Source organism: Lathyrus oleraceus, chromosome 7, assembly GCF_024323335.1.
Source record: "Lathyrus oleraceus cultivar Zhongwan6 chromosome 7, CAAS_Psat_ZW6_1.0, whole genome shotgun sequence".
In the NCBI taxonomy this organism is placed as follows: Eukaryota; Viridiplantae; Streptophyta; class Magnoliopsida; order Fabales; family Fabaceae; genus Lathyrus; species Lathyrus oleraceus.
Genome location: NC_066585.1, coordinates 479,455,691 through 479,471,631, shown reverse-complemented (window position 1 = coordinate 479,471,631; position 15,941 = coordinate 479,455,691).

Below are 15,941 nucleotides of genomic sequence, written 5' to 3'. Positions count from 1 at the left end.
TTTGTATACCCTTTAATGATCTTCATGTATCCTCTGCCGGATACATGCACCTTAAATAAATTGGACCATAAAATCTAATCTCCCTTACTAGATGGACAACTAAGAGAACCATAATGTGAAAAAATGATGGAGGGAAATACATCTCTAATTGACACAAGACAATTGAAGCCTCATTTAATAACACATCTAAATTTCTAAGATCAATGACTTTAATACATATACCATTGAAGAATAAGCACAATCTGATTATAATTACCCTTGTAATTTTTGGTAAAATGCAACGGATAGCCACTTGTAGAAGTTGTTGCATCAAGACATGATAATCATGAGATTTCACGCCAACTAATTTGAGATATTTCATCGAACATGATTATTCATATTTAATGAGTACCCTTGGGGAGGTTTGATACCCACAAACAATCACAAAACGTTTTTTTACAGAGTGTGACATGTTGGGGGAAAATATGTTCTAATTCCGGTTTTTTTTAGGTCTACCATATATAGATGGGATTTATTAATATCTTTTTTCTTGTCTTTAATTTTGATAAGTGTTCCAATCAAACCATTACATAAATTTTTCCCCACATGCATCATATCAAGACAATATCTTAAATCGAGGCTAGACAAAAATGGAAATCAAAGAACATCAACCACTTTTTTTAAAATAGTTTTCTCTATAGGACCTTTTTGTTTCTTTCCAAAGAAAATATTAATATATTGTTGTCTTTTATAAACTTCCTTCCTGGTTAATGGGTTTGGAGTGATATCAAACTCCTGCTCTCCATTAAAAGCCTTTCAAAATATTCGGCATGAAAGATTATGTCTTAAAAAAATTTCGATGCCTATGGTAAACAGTCTTTTGTCATTTTTTTAGTTGGTGGGGGCATATACCGTCTTCACATATATGTCACACTTGATATCCCTTAACGATGTATCCAAACAAATGATCATATGCAGGAAAGTAATTGATTATGCAAAATAACATGGAACACATTAACGTTTTCACCTGTATATGCATCATCAACATCGACGCCTTCCTCCAACAAAACTCTTAAATTTTATATCAATGGAGTTAAATATAAACCTATGTTGTTCCTTTGTTGTTTTGGACCCGGAATCATCATTGAAAACATAAAATACTACTACAAAATACATCTACCGTAGCATGTTATTACCTATGTTCTTCAATCAACCGAAAGAATAACTCTAATTTAGGTGCACTCATTTTTTTTTATCAAAACCCTTTTCACTACGATCCATACTAATAAATATGGTAATACGTTAAGGATTATAATCTTCAAATCCCAGCACTAATAATTTTACTTTACTTTGTTACAAAACGGGCTTGTCTCTTATAATCTTATATTTATATTAAGATTAAAATACTTTTTACCAAGGTTTAAAACAGAAAAATTTGTGAAATTTACCTACATTTTAACAAAGTTGTTTTTATCAACTATGGTGTAACGTATAACCAATATTTAAGCGATAGTTCTCTCTTTCAGGATAGAACCACTGTCTCTCTCATAAAATAAAACCCTAACATCCCTTTACGCCTTATCCTAATCTCCATGAATGGTTACATACCATTTCTTCACAAAACTCCAACGTATCTTCTTCAATTGTTATGATTCAAGAAAAAGTGTTACACAAAACTCATTTCTTTCACTCCCTCTTCACATTTTAGGTATATGAGACATTTCCACCTATTATGTTATGAGTTGTGATATTTTTCATGTTGTTGTTTGGATATGTTAATGTTTTTGTTAAGCTATGTCATATGTTCTTTAAGGTATGTCATTGTTGATAAATGTAGTGTGTTGTTGATGATTTTGTTTTTGTAGATTAAAGTTGTATGTTGTTGTTGATAAAGGTTATATGTTACTGTAGATTAAAGTTGTATGTTGTTGATGATTATTTTTTGTTGATAAAAGTTGTATATCATTGTTAAGGTATGTTGTTGTTAATAAACGTTATATGTTGTTGTTGATGAATGTTGTATGTTGTGATTGATAAATGTTTTATGTTGTTTTTGATATAAATTGTATGTTGTTGTTAAGGTATATTTTGGTTGATAAAAGTTGTATGTTATGAAAATACAAGTTCTGCTAATAATAGTTGTGTTACTATTGATGTTTTTGTTATTTTTAATGATATACCTTGTATGTTGCAGCTTTTATTATGTTAAATTAACATTTCATAGAAGATGTGTTTATAAGCTCGTATGTTGTTTGAGTTTTTTCCCAACCCCTAACTGAATATAAAACCTTTTGAATTGAATTAGATAATAATAATATGGAAAATTAAGTTATGTTAGAAAATAACTTACATTAATCAATGTTTTACTTGCTTTTTTCAAGTCATTATCCATGTCTTTCTCTTTGACTATTAATATTTGGTTTAAACTTTTCTAGTTCTTCAATCAACACTTTTTTTTTATCAATTCATTATGCAATGTTAATACATTGTAGAATGATCAAGTAAAAAACTAAGTGTTAATGGAATCACTGCGAACATTAAACAGAACTCTAACAAATAAAGAGGGAGATACAAATAATGGATTGTAGAAAGCTCGAAAAATATTGGTTAGTTTAACTTACTCTTCTAATATAACTTAATTTGTCATATCATTAATTTCTAAATCATAATGAGACTAGGTAATTCCTTTAGAGTTTTCTTTTAACAAATAGTTTGTACAAAACTCAATAGTTTCTTCTTTGATGTGCCATTCAACGATCGAAGCTTCCAGATGGTGATGATTATTTATATATCCTTTAATGATATTCATGTATCGCTCTTCCGGATGCATGCAACTTAAATAAATTCGACCATAAAATCTAATCTCCCTCACTAGATGAACAATTAAGAGAACCATAATGTGAAAAAGTTATGGAGGGAAATACATCTCTAATTGACACAAGATAATTGAAGCCTCATTTTCTAACTCATCTAAATTTCTAAGATTAATTACTTTAATACATATATCATTGAAGAATAAGCATAATCTGATTATAATTACCCTTGTAATATTTGGTAAAATGCAAAGGAGAACCACTTGTAGAAATTGTTGCATCAAGACATGACAATCATGAGATTTCAGGCCACGTAATTTGAGATATTTCATTGAACAAGATTATTCATATTTAATGAGTACCCTTCAGGAACTTTGATACCCCACAAACAATCATAAAACATTTTTTTTACATAGTGAGAAATGTTGGGGGAAAATATGTTCTAATTCTGATTTCTTTTAGGGATAACTCTTGTCGTACATCCATAACTACCATATATAGATGAGATTTATTACTATCTTTTATCTTGTCTCTAATTTTGAGAAGTGTTCCAATCAAACCTTTACATCAATTTTCCCCACATGATCACATCAAGACAATATCTTACATCGAGGCTAGACAAAAATGGAAATCGAAGAACATCGACCTCTTTTTTCAAATAGTTTTCTCTATAGGAACTTTTTGTTTCTTTCCAAGTAAAATATTAATAGGTTGTTGTCTTTTATAAACTTCCTTCCTGGTTAATGGCTTTGGAGTGATATCAAACTTTTGCTCTCCATTAAAAGTCTTCCACAATATACGGTATGGAAGATTAGGTCTTAAAAATTTTCGATGCCTATGGTAAACAGTCTTTTGTCATTTTTTTAGTTGGTGCGAGCATATACCATCTTCATGTATATAACACACTTTATGTGCCTTGACGATGTATCCAAACGAATTATCATATGCAGGAAGGTAATTGATTGTGCAAAATAACATGGAACACATTAAAGTTATCACCCGTATACATATCATCAACACCAACGCCTTCCTCCAACAAAACTCTTAAATTTTATATCAATGGAGGTAAATAAGCATCTATGTTGTTCCCTTGTTGTTTTTGGACCCGAAATCATCATTTAAAACATAAAACATTACTACAAAATACATCTACCATAACATGTTATTAACTCAGTTCTTCAATCAACCGAAGTAATAACTCTAATTTTGGTGCATTAATTTTTTTTATTAAAACCCTTTCCACTATGATCCATACTAATAACTATGGTAATATGTTAAGGCTTATAATCTTTGAATCCCAGCACTAACATTTTTACTTTTTTTGGTTACAAAACGGGCTTGTCTCTTATAATCTTATATTTATATTAAGATTGAAATACTTTTTACCAAGGTTTAAAACAGAAAAATTTGTGAAATGTACCTATATTTCATCAAAGTTGTTTTTATGAACTATGGTGTAACGTATATCCTATATTTAAGCGATAGTTCTCCCGTTCAGGATAGAACCATTGTCTCTCTCATAAAACAAAACCCTAACATCCCTCTCACGCGTCATCCTAATCTCCATGAATGGTTACATACCATTTCTTCACAAAACTCCAACGTATCTTGTTCAATTGATATGGATCAAGAAAAAGTGTTACAAAAATCTCATTTCTTTCACTCCCTTTTCACAATTTAGGTACGTGAGACGTTTCCACCTATTATGTTATGAGTTGTGATATTTTTCATGTTGTTGTTTGGATATGTTAATGTTTTTGTTAAGCCATGTCGTATGTTCTTTAAGGTATGTTATTGATGATAAAAGTAGTGTATTGTTGATGATTTTGATTTTTTTGATAAAAGTTGTATGTTTTTGTTAAGGTATATTGTTATTGATAAAAGTTATATGTTATTGTTGATTAAAGTTGTATATTGTTGATGATTATTTTTTGTTGATAAAAATTGTATGTTATTGTTAAGGTATGTTGTTATTAGTAAAAGTTATATGTTGTTGTTAATAAATGTTGTATGTTGTTATTGATAAACGTTCTATGTTGTTTTTGATATAAATTGTATGTTGTTGTTAAGGTATATTATGGTTGATAAAAGTTGTATGTTATTGAAAATACTAATTTTGTTGATAATAGTTGTGTTATTATTGATGTTTTTATTATTTTTAATGATATACCTTGTGTGTTGCAGCTTTTATTATGTTAAATTAACATTTCATAGAAGATGTGTTTATAATCTCATATGTGGTTTGAGTGTTTTCCCAACCCCTAACTGCATATAAAATCTTTCGAATCGAATAAGATAATAATAATATGGAAAATTATGTTATGTTAGGAAATAACTTACATTAATCAATGTTTTACTTGCTTTCTTCAAGTCATTATCCATGTCTTTCTCTTTGACTATTAATATTTGGTTTAAATTTTTCTAGTTCTTTAATCAACACTTCTTTTTTTACCAATTCATTATGCAATGTTAATACTTTGTAGAATGAACAAGTAAAAAACTAAGTCTTGATGGAATAACTGTGAACAATAAACTAAACCCCTAACAAACAAAGAGCGAGATACAAATAATGGATTGTAGAAAGCTCGAAAAATATTGGTTAGTGTAACTTACTATTCTAATATAACTTAATTTATCATCTCATTAATTTCTAAATCATGATGAGACTAGGTAATTTCTTTAGAGTTTTCATTTGACAAATAGTTTTTACAAAACTCAATAGTTTCTTCTTTGATGTACCGTTCAAGGATCGAAGCTTCTAGATGGTGATGATTTTTTGTATACCCTTTAATGATCTTCATGTATCCTTATGCCAGATGCATGCACCTTAAATTAAATTGGACCATAAAATCTAATCTCACTTAAGAAAGGAACAATTAAGAGAACCATAATGTGAAAAAAATGATGGAGGGAAATACATCTCTAATTGACCCAAGATAATTGAAGCCTCATTTTATAAATCATCTAAATGTCTAAAATCAATGACTTTTATACATATATTATTGAGGATTAAGCATAATCTGATTATAATTACCCTTATAACTTTTGGTAAAACGCAACGGATAGCCACTTGTAGAAGTTGTTGCATCAAGACATGACAATCATGAGATTTCACGCAAACTAATTTGAGATATTTCATTGAACAAGATTCTTCATATTTAATGAGTACCCTTGGGGATCTTTGATACCCAACAAAGAATCACAAAACATTTTTTTTACATAGTGTGACAAGTTAGGGGGAAATATCTTCTAATTCTGATTTCTTTTAGAACTAACTCTTGTCGTATATCTATAACTACCATATATAGAAGATATTTATTATTATATTTTGTTTTTTCTTTAATTTTGAGAAGTGTTCCAATCAAACCATTATATAAATTTTTCTCCACATGCATCACATCAAGACAATATCTTACATGGAGGCTAGATGAAAATGGAAATCAAAGAACATCGACCTCTTTTTTCAAATAGTTTTCTCTATAGGACCTTTTTGTTTCTTTGAAAATAAAATATTATGTTTTTTTTCTTTTATCAAGTTCCTTCCTGGTTAATGGCTTTGGAGTGATATCAAAGTCCTGCTCTCCATTAAAAGGCTTCCACAATATACGGTATGAAAGATTAGGTCTTAAAAGTTTTCGATGCCTATGGTAAATAGTCTTTTGTCATTTTTTTAGTTGATGGGAGCAGATACCATCTTCACATATAGCATACACTTAATTTACCTTGACGATGTATCCAAACAAATTATGATATGCAGGAAAGTAATTGACTGTGCAAAACAACATGGACCACATTAAAGTTATTACCCGTAGACGCATCATCAACATAAGCACCTTCCTCCAACAAAACTCTTAAATTTTATATCAATGGATTTAAATAAATATCTATGTTGTTCCCTTTTTGTTTTGGACTTGGGATCATCATTGAAAACATAAAACACGACTATAAAATACATCTACCAGAATATGTTATTAACTCGGTTCTTCAATCAACTAACGTAATAACTCTAATTTTGGTGCATTCATTTTTTTTATTAAAACCCTTTACACTATGATCCATACTAATAACTATGGTTATATGTTAATGGTTATAATCTTCAAATTCCAGCACTAACATTTTTTACTTTTTTTGGTTACAAAACAGGCTTGTCTCTTATAATCTTATATTTATATTAAGATTGAAATACTTTTTACCAAGGTTTAAAACAGAAAAATTTATGAAATGTTCCTATATTTCATCAAAGTTGTTTTTATCAACTATGATGTAACGTATATCCTATATTTAAGTGATAGTTGTCTCGTTCAGGATAGAACCATTTGCTCTCTTATAAAACAAAACCCTAATATCCCTCTCACGCCTTATCCAAATCTCCATGAATGGTTACATACCATTTCTTCACAAAACTCCAACGTATCTTCTTCAATTGTTATGGATCAAGAAAAAGTATTACACAAAACTCATTTCATTCACTCCCTCTTCACATTTTAGGTACGTGAAACGTTTCCACCTATTATGTTATGAGTTGTGATATTTTTCATGTTGTTGTTTGGATATGTTAATGTTTTTCTTAAGCTATGTCATGTTATTGTTGATAAAAGTAGTATGTTGTTGATAATTTTGTTTTTGTTGATAAAAGGTGTATGTTGTTGTTAAGGTATGTAGTTGTTGATAAAAGTTATATATTACTGTTGATTAAAGTTGTATGTTGTTGATGATTATTTTTTGTTGATAAAAGTTGTATGTTAATTTTAAGGTATGTTTTTTGTTAATAAAAGTTATATGTTGTTGTTAATAAAAGTTGTATGTTGTTATTGATAAAAGTTCTATATTGTTTTTGATATAAATTATATGTTGTTTTTAAGGTATGTTGTGGTTGATAAAAGTTGCATGTTATTGAGGATTCTAGTTTTGTTGATAATAGTTGTGTTATTATTGATGTTTTTGTTATTTTTAATGATATACCTTGTACGTTGCAGCTTTTATTATGTTAAATTAACATTTCATAGAAGATGTGTTTATTATCTCGTATGTGGTTTGAGTGTTTTCCCAACCCCTAACTGAATATAAAACCTTTCAAATTGAATTAGATAATAATAATATGTAAAATTAAGTTATGTTAGTGTAAGATCCCAATTTTGACCCTAAGAACCCTCATGCTATCTCATCATATGCATTGGATTTGGGATCACACGTTGGCATCCTCCTTACCCCTCATTCATTGGGTTTGCATTGGGAGAGATCACCAAGCACATTTGATTGTATCATACTTATTTTTTAATTATTTACTAACAAAAATACCCAAAAAATGTCTATGTATAGCTTTGTTTCTTTTGTAGGTAGTGTGTATGCTCACATATGCTTCATCAAGCTTATATCTAGGGTTTGAGATCCTCAATACAAGGAGAATAATCAAGAGATGACTCATATTGACTCTATACATCATATATTGGTCCCCATTATCTTCACATATCATTTTGATCAAGAGATCATCAAGAGTTTGAAGCTTGCTTGCCTTGGAAGCCCTAATTCATCTGGGTATCTTGTGTGACTTCTTTAGCAAGTTTCTTCAACATTTGATCAAATATTTCAAGGGATACTTAATATTACATCATATTACACATATATGATCCTCCATGAGTCCCAAAAATCAAGAGAATGTCAAGCAAGCAAGTTGGTTTGTGGTGGTTGACCAGACAAAGTCAACTAGTCCAAACTAGGGTTCCCTAGACCCTATCTCCTACAATTTTTGTCATATGAAAATGATTCCAAAAGAAACGTTACTCATAATGAAATTCCAAACAACTTTCATGTTGAAGTCAAGAGCTAGGTTTGCTTGGAAAGTCACTTTTTATGGTGAACGATTATAGGTCATTTTGTTTGAACCCTAGTTAGGAGATCCACTTCCTAAGACCATAACTTTTTCCATTTTTATGAGATGAAATCCACTCACGGTCCATGATCAAATTCTATATGTCTACTACAACTTTTATGTTTGGAGGAATTTAAATTTCAACTTGTAAATACATGTTCCAAGAGGAAACATTATAGGTCATTTTAGGCCACTACCATTGAAAAAGTGATTTTCCTCAACTTCTAAAATGCATAACTCCTTCATGCCAAATCCAAATGAGGTAAAATTTAGTACCAAATTTAGGAGATTTGAAATAGCTACAACTTTTATGAAGGAAGTTTTTCCATTTGAAGTTCATAACAAAAGTTATTCAAGGTGGAAGAAGTGAACATTGGACTTGGTACTTAGAAAAATTTCACTTATGTTTGATTTTCCAAACTTCCACCTCAAAATTCAAATGATCCAAGATTCAAATGAAAAAGTGTTCAACATGAAAGTTGTTCCCCTTGATCACACCTTTCCAAAAGTCCAAGATAATCTCATTTGGATCAATATTGAAGGACTTGCGCATGGGTGTAATGCATGGTAGCATTTGGAAGTTTCTCATGTTCAATTTCATTTCAACATTGCATGGCTTAATGCATTGCTTTCAGAATTACATGTGCACAATTTTGGACCTTTTCCAATCATTCTTTGGGCTTTGTACACACCCATGCAAGCTCACGATGCAATTGCTATTTTTGGATTTCAAATAAAAGTGTGTGGAAAGCATATGAATTGGCTATAAATACAAGTGTAATGAGCTCATAACTTCATCAACACATTGCCCAAGCTTTTCCAGAACAATTCAAACCCTTCACTCCATAGAAATTCTTGAATATTTCATTGAAATCAAGTTTGAATTTCACCTTCTGTTTTGAAATTCAAACTCCAAGAATTCATTTCCCTTTTCACCTCAATTGATCACTGCAAGCAAGAGGAAGAGGAATCAAGCAAATCCAGATCAAGATCAAGTGACTTTGAAGTAACTCGAAGGTGAAAATTCAAAAACTTCATCTCTTCAATTCTCTCTCAATTCTCCATTATTTTTTGGGAATTTTGGTTTGCTGAAGTCCTACCAATGTAGGCAACAAGATTGAGTTACTTTGAGGTCAAATTGAAGCAACTCGGATCATGAACCTCAAATTTCAAATCCATGTTTCTTTCAATATACTTGGAATTGAAAGAAATAGATGTCATATTCGAGCTCCTGAGCATTTTTTCTTCAAATTAGTGTATTCATTTTCCATTTTTAATGAAGTTTTGGTTAGACCAATTCAGTGGTCCTCACCGGAGAAGATGACCGGAGCTAGGGCTCCGGTGGTGTGCTGACATTGGTTAGACCATTTGATCTTGGTTTGACGTTTTAATCAAGGGCCTTGGTTTTGAATACCATGCGTGTACACAGATTGACTGAAGCGTTTGGTGGAAGCGCGCGCTTGGCCATCAGATCTGCCACCTCAATTAATGAGGGAGATCTGATGGCCCTTGTTTTTTTTAATTTATTTTGATTTAATCTATTTATTTTGTTTAATTCATATTGATTTCATTTTTAATCCAAAAAATATAGGACTGTCACCAATATTTTTTTCTTTCAGTTTCTAAATAAAAATTATTTTTTGGATTAATTTTGATATTTTCCATGAATTAAATGTTTTTGTGCATATTTTTAATTGTTTAAAATACGTTTGACTTTTTAAATATCACGATATTTTTTGTCTAAGGTCCTGTGACCTTGTTTGACCAAGGATAAATCTCTTGGCTATTTATTTCGTGTTTTGAAGAGATTTTAGGTTTTGACCAAATTAAATTGAATTTTAATGCATTTTTAATTTGATTTTTAATTGATTAATTGCATAAAAATTGTGTTGAGCCATTTTTATGGTCTTGTGATGTATGACTATTTTTTTGGGCCTTGGTCAAGGTTGATTTAACTTTTATTCGATTAAAACCATTGGATTTAGGGGATTGATGAAATGTACATTTCATCTCCCAAAATGAATGAATGATTTTAATTTGATAAAATTCCTTCCATGACCAATGATCAGTCACCATTTATAGTAAGTTTTCATTACTGATCCGACGCAAAACAGAGACATTTGATACACTGTGCAAGCATTTAAGGTACAATTCGAGTAGTTTTACTTCCGTTATGTTATTTACGCATTTTTAATCTTTATTATGTTTTACTTTGTTTATCTTGATTTTATGCGTGGGATAGCTGTGTTTTTGTCAGACAGATCCAGGTAGAAGTACCGGAGAACTCAGAACACGACAGTGCGAGAGTCCGGTACGAAAAAGAGTAGAAAATCCCAGTACAGGAGGCCTGACACGGCCACCCGTGTCACCTGACACGGGCCGTGTCAGGGAAAGGGAATCAGAAGAAGAAAACAGTAGTTTGACACGGCCACCCGTGTCAGCTGACACGGGCCGTGTCAGGCAGAACTTCACCCCGTGTTGGGCATGCCATGGGCGTGTCAGGAGAGCCAGTAGGCTGACACGGCCACCCATGTCAGCTGACACGGGCTGTGTCAGCCCAAGCCCAATATTTCCAATTTTTCCGGGCTTTTCATTCTTCGGGCTTTGTGGAGACATCTTTGGACCTGTCTAACTACTGCTGGGAACTTTCACTATAAAAAGAGGTCGTCTGCCAAAGGAAAAATCATCTTGGAATACAGAAAATCACAGTATTGTGAAGCAATCAAGTATTACAGAGATCAAGGAATTTGGAGAGCTAAAGAGATTCATGAGCGGGAGCGATTGAAGATCAAAGTCATCCAATTACTTGTAATGTGTAATTTTTATCTTGAATTTGTTTTAAACAATATGAATATCTAAACCCCCCAATGCTAGGGGGTGTCCCTGATTTAGAATTGTAATGAATTTGAGTTTACATTTGCATTTATAGTAATTTTTTTACGGTAACCTTTTGATGTGTTTATTGCTTTCTCTTTTGGACCAATTGATATTTACCTATGGTTATCACTTAGGCTGGACCGCCAGTGATAAGGTTTTCATCAGGTTACTCTGCAGTAGACATCACCTAGGACTAGGGATACCCTGTATGAATTAGAGCATTCTTGATATTATACAACTTAACTTCACCCTAATTGGCTATGGACATAGGAATTAGGGTAGATTGATTAAAGGTTTTTTGTTGGTGCAATAGTAACTCAGAGTTATTACAGGGATAAATCATACACCTTCCCTGACATTGTTCCTTTTTCTCTATAAACCCTTATTTTCATATTTCTTTATTATTTTCTTTTTACCCTTAAAAAAACCCAAATTAATACTTTTTGTTTAATTGAATGATAATTTTAACTCCATACTAACGTTCAGTCCTTGAGATCGACATTCGGGGAATTTCCCCATTATTACTATAAAAGGCAAAATATTACACTTGCTATTTTTCCGATCAAGTTTTTGGCGCCGTTCTTGGGGACTGCCAAAAATATAGAGTTTAATTTTATTTCAATTAAAATTTTGTTGCTCTGCAATAAAATTATTTTTCTGTCATTTATATAAAACTAACCAGTGTATGCGAGGAAAACCCTCAGGTGAAATTCTTTTTGACGCAGAGATCGAGAGAACCCTTCATAGAAGACGTAGAGAACAAAGAGTGGATTCTTCAGACGAAAGTACCTCGGATCAACCAGAAGTCAAGGAAAAAATGGCTGAAGTTCCTCCAATTCCACCTCCTCCACCTCCACCTCCGGAAAGACTCCTAGGTGACTATGGAGGTGCAAACGCACCGGGTGGTCGACTGACCATAGTCAACCAACCGGTGAATGTGACAAATTTTCAACTGCATCCTAGCACGATCAATGAATTGGAAAGAAAACCTTTCACCGGAAAGGTTAATGAAGATGCCAACAAACACCTGCAGAGATTTCTATTCATGAGCACCACCCTGAAAATTGATGGTCACACTGATGAAGCAAAAAAATTAAGAATGTTCCCGTTCACTTTAGCTGAAGATGCAGAAGAATGGTTCTATTCTCTCCCGGCCGGTAGTATCACTTCCTGGGAGGAGATGGAAACTGCATTCTTAAATGAGTATTTTCCAGCATCAGTATTCCTGAGAAAAAGGTATGAAATTCTGAATTTCAAACAGAAGGATGGTGAATCATTGGGAGACACTTACAAAAGATTCAAAAGGTTCTTAGTCGCGTGTCCCACTCATAATATGGATCAGACAGAACAAATGCAAATGTTCGTTAATGGGCTGAAAATAAAGACAAAACAATTGATTGATACAGCAGCCGGTGGATCAACAAATTTCTCAACAGCCACTGGTATCAAGAGGATTATTGAAGCAATAACTACTAATGAGCATATAGAGCTATATGACAGATGTACCAGGCAGCCAGATGGGGTGATTGATCTAAAATTAGAGACAAATAAAATCCGTTTGGAAGACACTGTTGCGACTGAAGTCGACAAAAAGCTGAAAGCGATGAATATAGGTACTCAACAGATAGCGCAGGTTCAGCCAGCTCAGGAGAGCACTTGTGAAATCTGTAATGGACCTCATCACACGGTCTACTGCTTTGCAACTCCCCAACAAATTGAAGAGATCAAATTCTTGAAGCAGAATAATCCCTACTCTAACACTTACAACCCAGGTTGGAAGAATCATCCAAACTTCTCCTAGAAAGATCAGAGAGGGAACGTTCCACAACAGGGTGCAGGGCAATATCAGACTCAATATCAGCAACAACAACAACAACAGGCACCTAAAAAGGCAGACTGGGAGATTGCCATTGAAAACCTGGCAGCTCAAAATAGGCAATTCGAAGAAGAGACTAGAAACAATCAAAAAAACACCACCACCTCCCTAAAGAATCTCGAAGTTCAGTTAGGGCAGATAGCACAGCAACTGGCAAGTTCTCAAACACCAGGTTCCCTACCAAGTGAAACGGTTCAAAATCCGAGAGGTCAGGATAATGTTAATACTGTCACGACGACAGAGAAAAAGGCTACTAAAAAGAAAAAAATTATATCACCGAGCGAGCCGACTAAAGAAGAAACTACAAAAGGAACTAAACTGGTGATTAAGTTGCCCTACCCTCAGAGAATGACAAAGAAAGAACCTAGTGAGTCAGACTTGGAGAAATTCATGACAATGTTTAAAAGGATTGAAGGTCATATGGCCTTGTTTGAAGCACTTGAAAGGATGCCCGTGTACAAGAAATTCGTGGAAGAGGTAATGGCTGAAAAGAAACCAACCACTGAAGAACAGGTATCCGGTAAGGAACAATATAATGCAAACTCCCTGGAACAGAACATTCCTAACAAACAAAAGGATCCAGGAACTGTCACAGTACCATGCGCAATCAAAGAAAGAACCTTCAAAAAGGTACTAATAGATTCTGGAGCTAGTGTGAATCTGATGCCATTATCGATCTATCACAGGCTGGGTATTAAAAATATCAGTGATATAAAGACCAATCTAAAGTTTGCGGATCACTCAAGAAAAGATGCATATGGTATAGCTAAAGATGTGCTGGTAACAATAGCGGACTTGACTTTTCCAGTCGATTTTGTAATCCTAGACATACCTGAAGACAATGAGGCACCCATCATTCTAGGTCGACCTTTCATGAAGACGAGTCGATGCAAGCTCGACATGGATGAGTGCATGTTAACCTTGAAAGTTCACAACAAGGAAATAACATTGAATGCTATTGAAGACCAGGAGATGGAGGAAGATACAAAATCTCAGTATCAAGTAGGCTTAATTAGGACTTTGAATACTATCAAAGTCTCACCACTGCCAGTAGCCACCCTAAACGGAAAGATTCCTAACACCGAAAGGAAGGTTAAAAAGGAATCGTGGCACAAAGGAGTCCAAACTGATAAAAGAGACAACGTTCGAATTGTAGACAAGAGATGCAACAAGGTTTTTAACCTGAAATACCCCCCATGATAAGGGAAATGAACCGTCGAGCCATGCTACGTTAAACGCAACGCTTCGTGGGAGGCAACCCATGCTTTTTATTTCTAAGCATTTGTGCGTGTCTGTAGGTATACAAGAGTCCCACAAGGAGGAGCTAGAGGAACCAACAGTTGACCTGACAAGAAAACCAAAAAAAGGCCAAAAGGACAGCCTGACACGACCACCCGTGTCAGAAGAGGAAAATTTGGAAAGGATGTTTGAAAAAATAGTGGCCTGACACGGCCACCCATGTCAACTAACACGGGCTGTGTCAGGAGCACTGTAAGAAAAACGATTTTGATGATGAAAAAACAGTGGCCTGACACGGCCAGCCGTGTCAGTTGACACAGCCCGTGTCAGGACCACTGTAAAAGAAGTTGGAAAAATGGTAAAAACAATAGCCTGACACGGCCGTGTCAGGCGTGCGAATTTTTTGAATTTTTTTTGAAAATTTGAAATTTTCGTGGGGCCCACCCACTTAAACCACTCTTAACCACTCTTTTTTTCCCTTAACACTCATCATTATCATATTTTATCATCATTCTCTCTCATACTTTTTCATCTTCTTCTCCCTCTCTCTCAAACTCCATTAAAATATACTCACCTCACCATACAAAACCGCACATGCAACCAAGTTCCACTCACCTATAGCCCAAACACCCTTCACAAATATTTCGCACCTCGCCGTCCCGGTCGCAACCACGGTTTTAGATTTTTCTAACTCGAAAATTCGGAATTTTACTATTTTTGTAGGTCCAAAATGTCATCAAACATAATCCTTACCGGAAAGAAACAACGTGTAGAGATGGCAAAGTCCTGGAGGCGTCCGAGCCGGAATCCTAATCCGCACAATATTGTGTTTGACAACCCGGAGCAAGAGCGACGTTACCAAATTCACTGGAAACGCAAGCTCACGCCGACCTGGTATATGTGTGAGAAGACTCTGACCGATCTAGGAGTAAAAATTGAGGTAGACCGAATGTTCCATGTTTTGGGGATGCTCGAGTTTATAAGTTTGGAGGCGCCGACCTACGAGCGCATTACTCTCGAGTTCCTCAGCACCTTGGAGTTTCAGCTCGAAAAACGGTGGGTTAACACAACCAGGTATTATTTCGGTACTCTACGCTTCCGGTTGTTTAATAATTACCATGAATTGTCTGCTGAGGAGTTAGTTGCAATACTCCGACTCCCACTGAACGGACCCGGAGCGGTCCCAAACGGGTTTTCTCCGAAGGATTTCTGGATCGCCATAACTGGGAGGAAGGATTACTCCTCCAAAGGTGCGAAAGCCTCGGGCATCCAGAATCCCTGTTTCAGG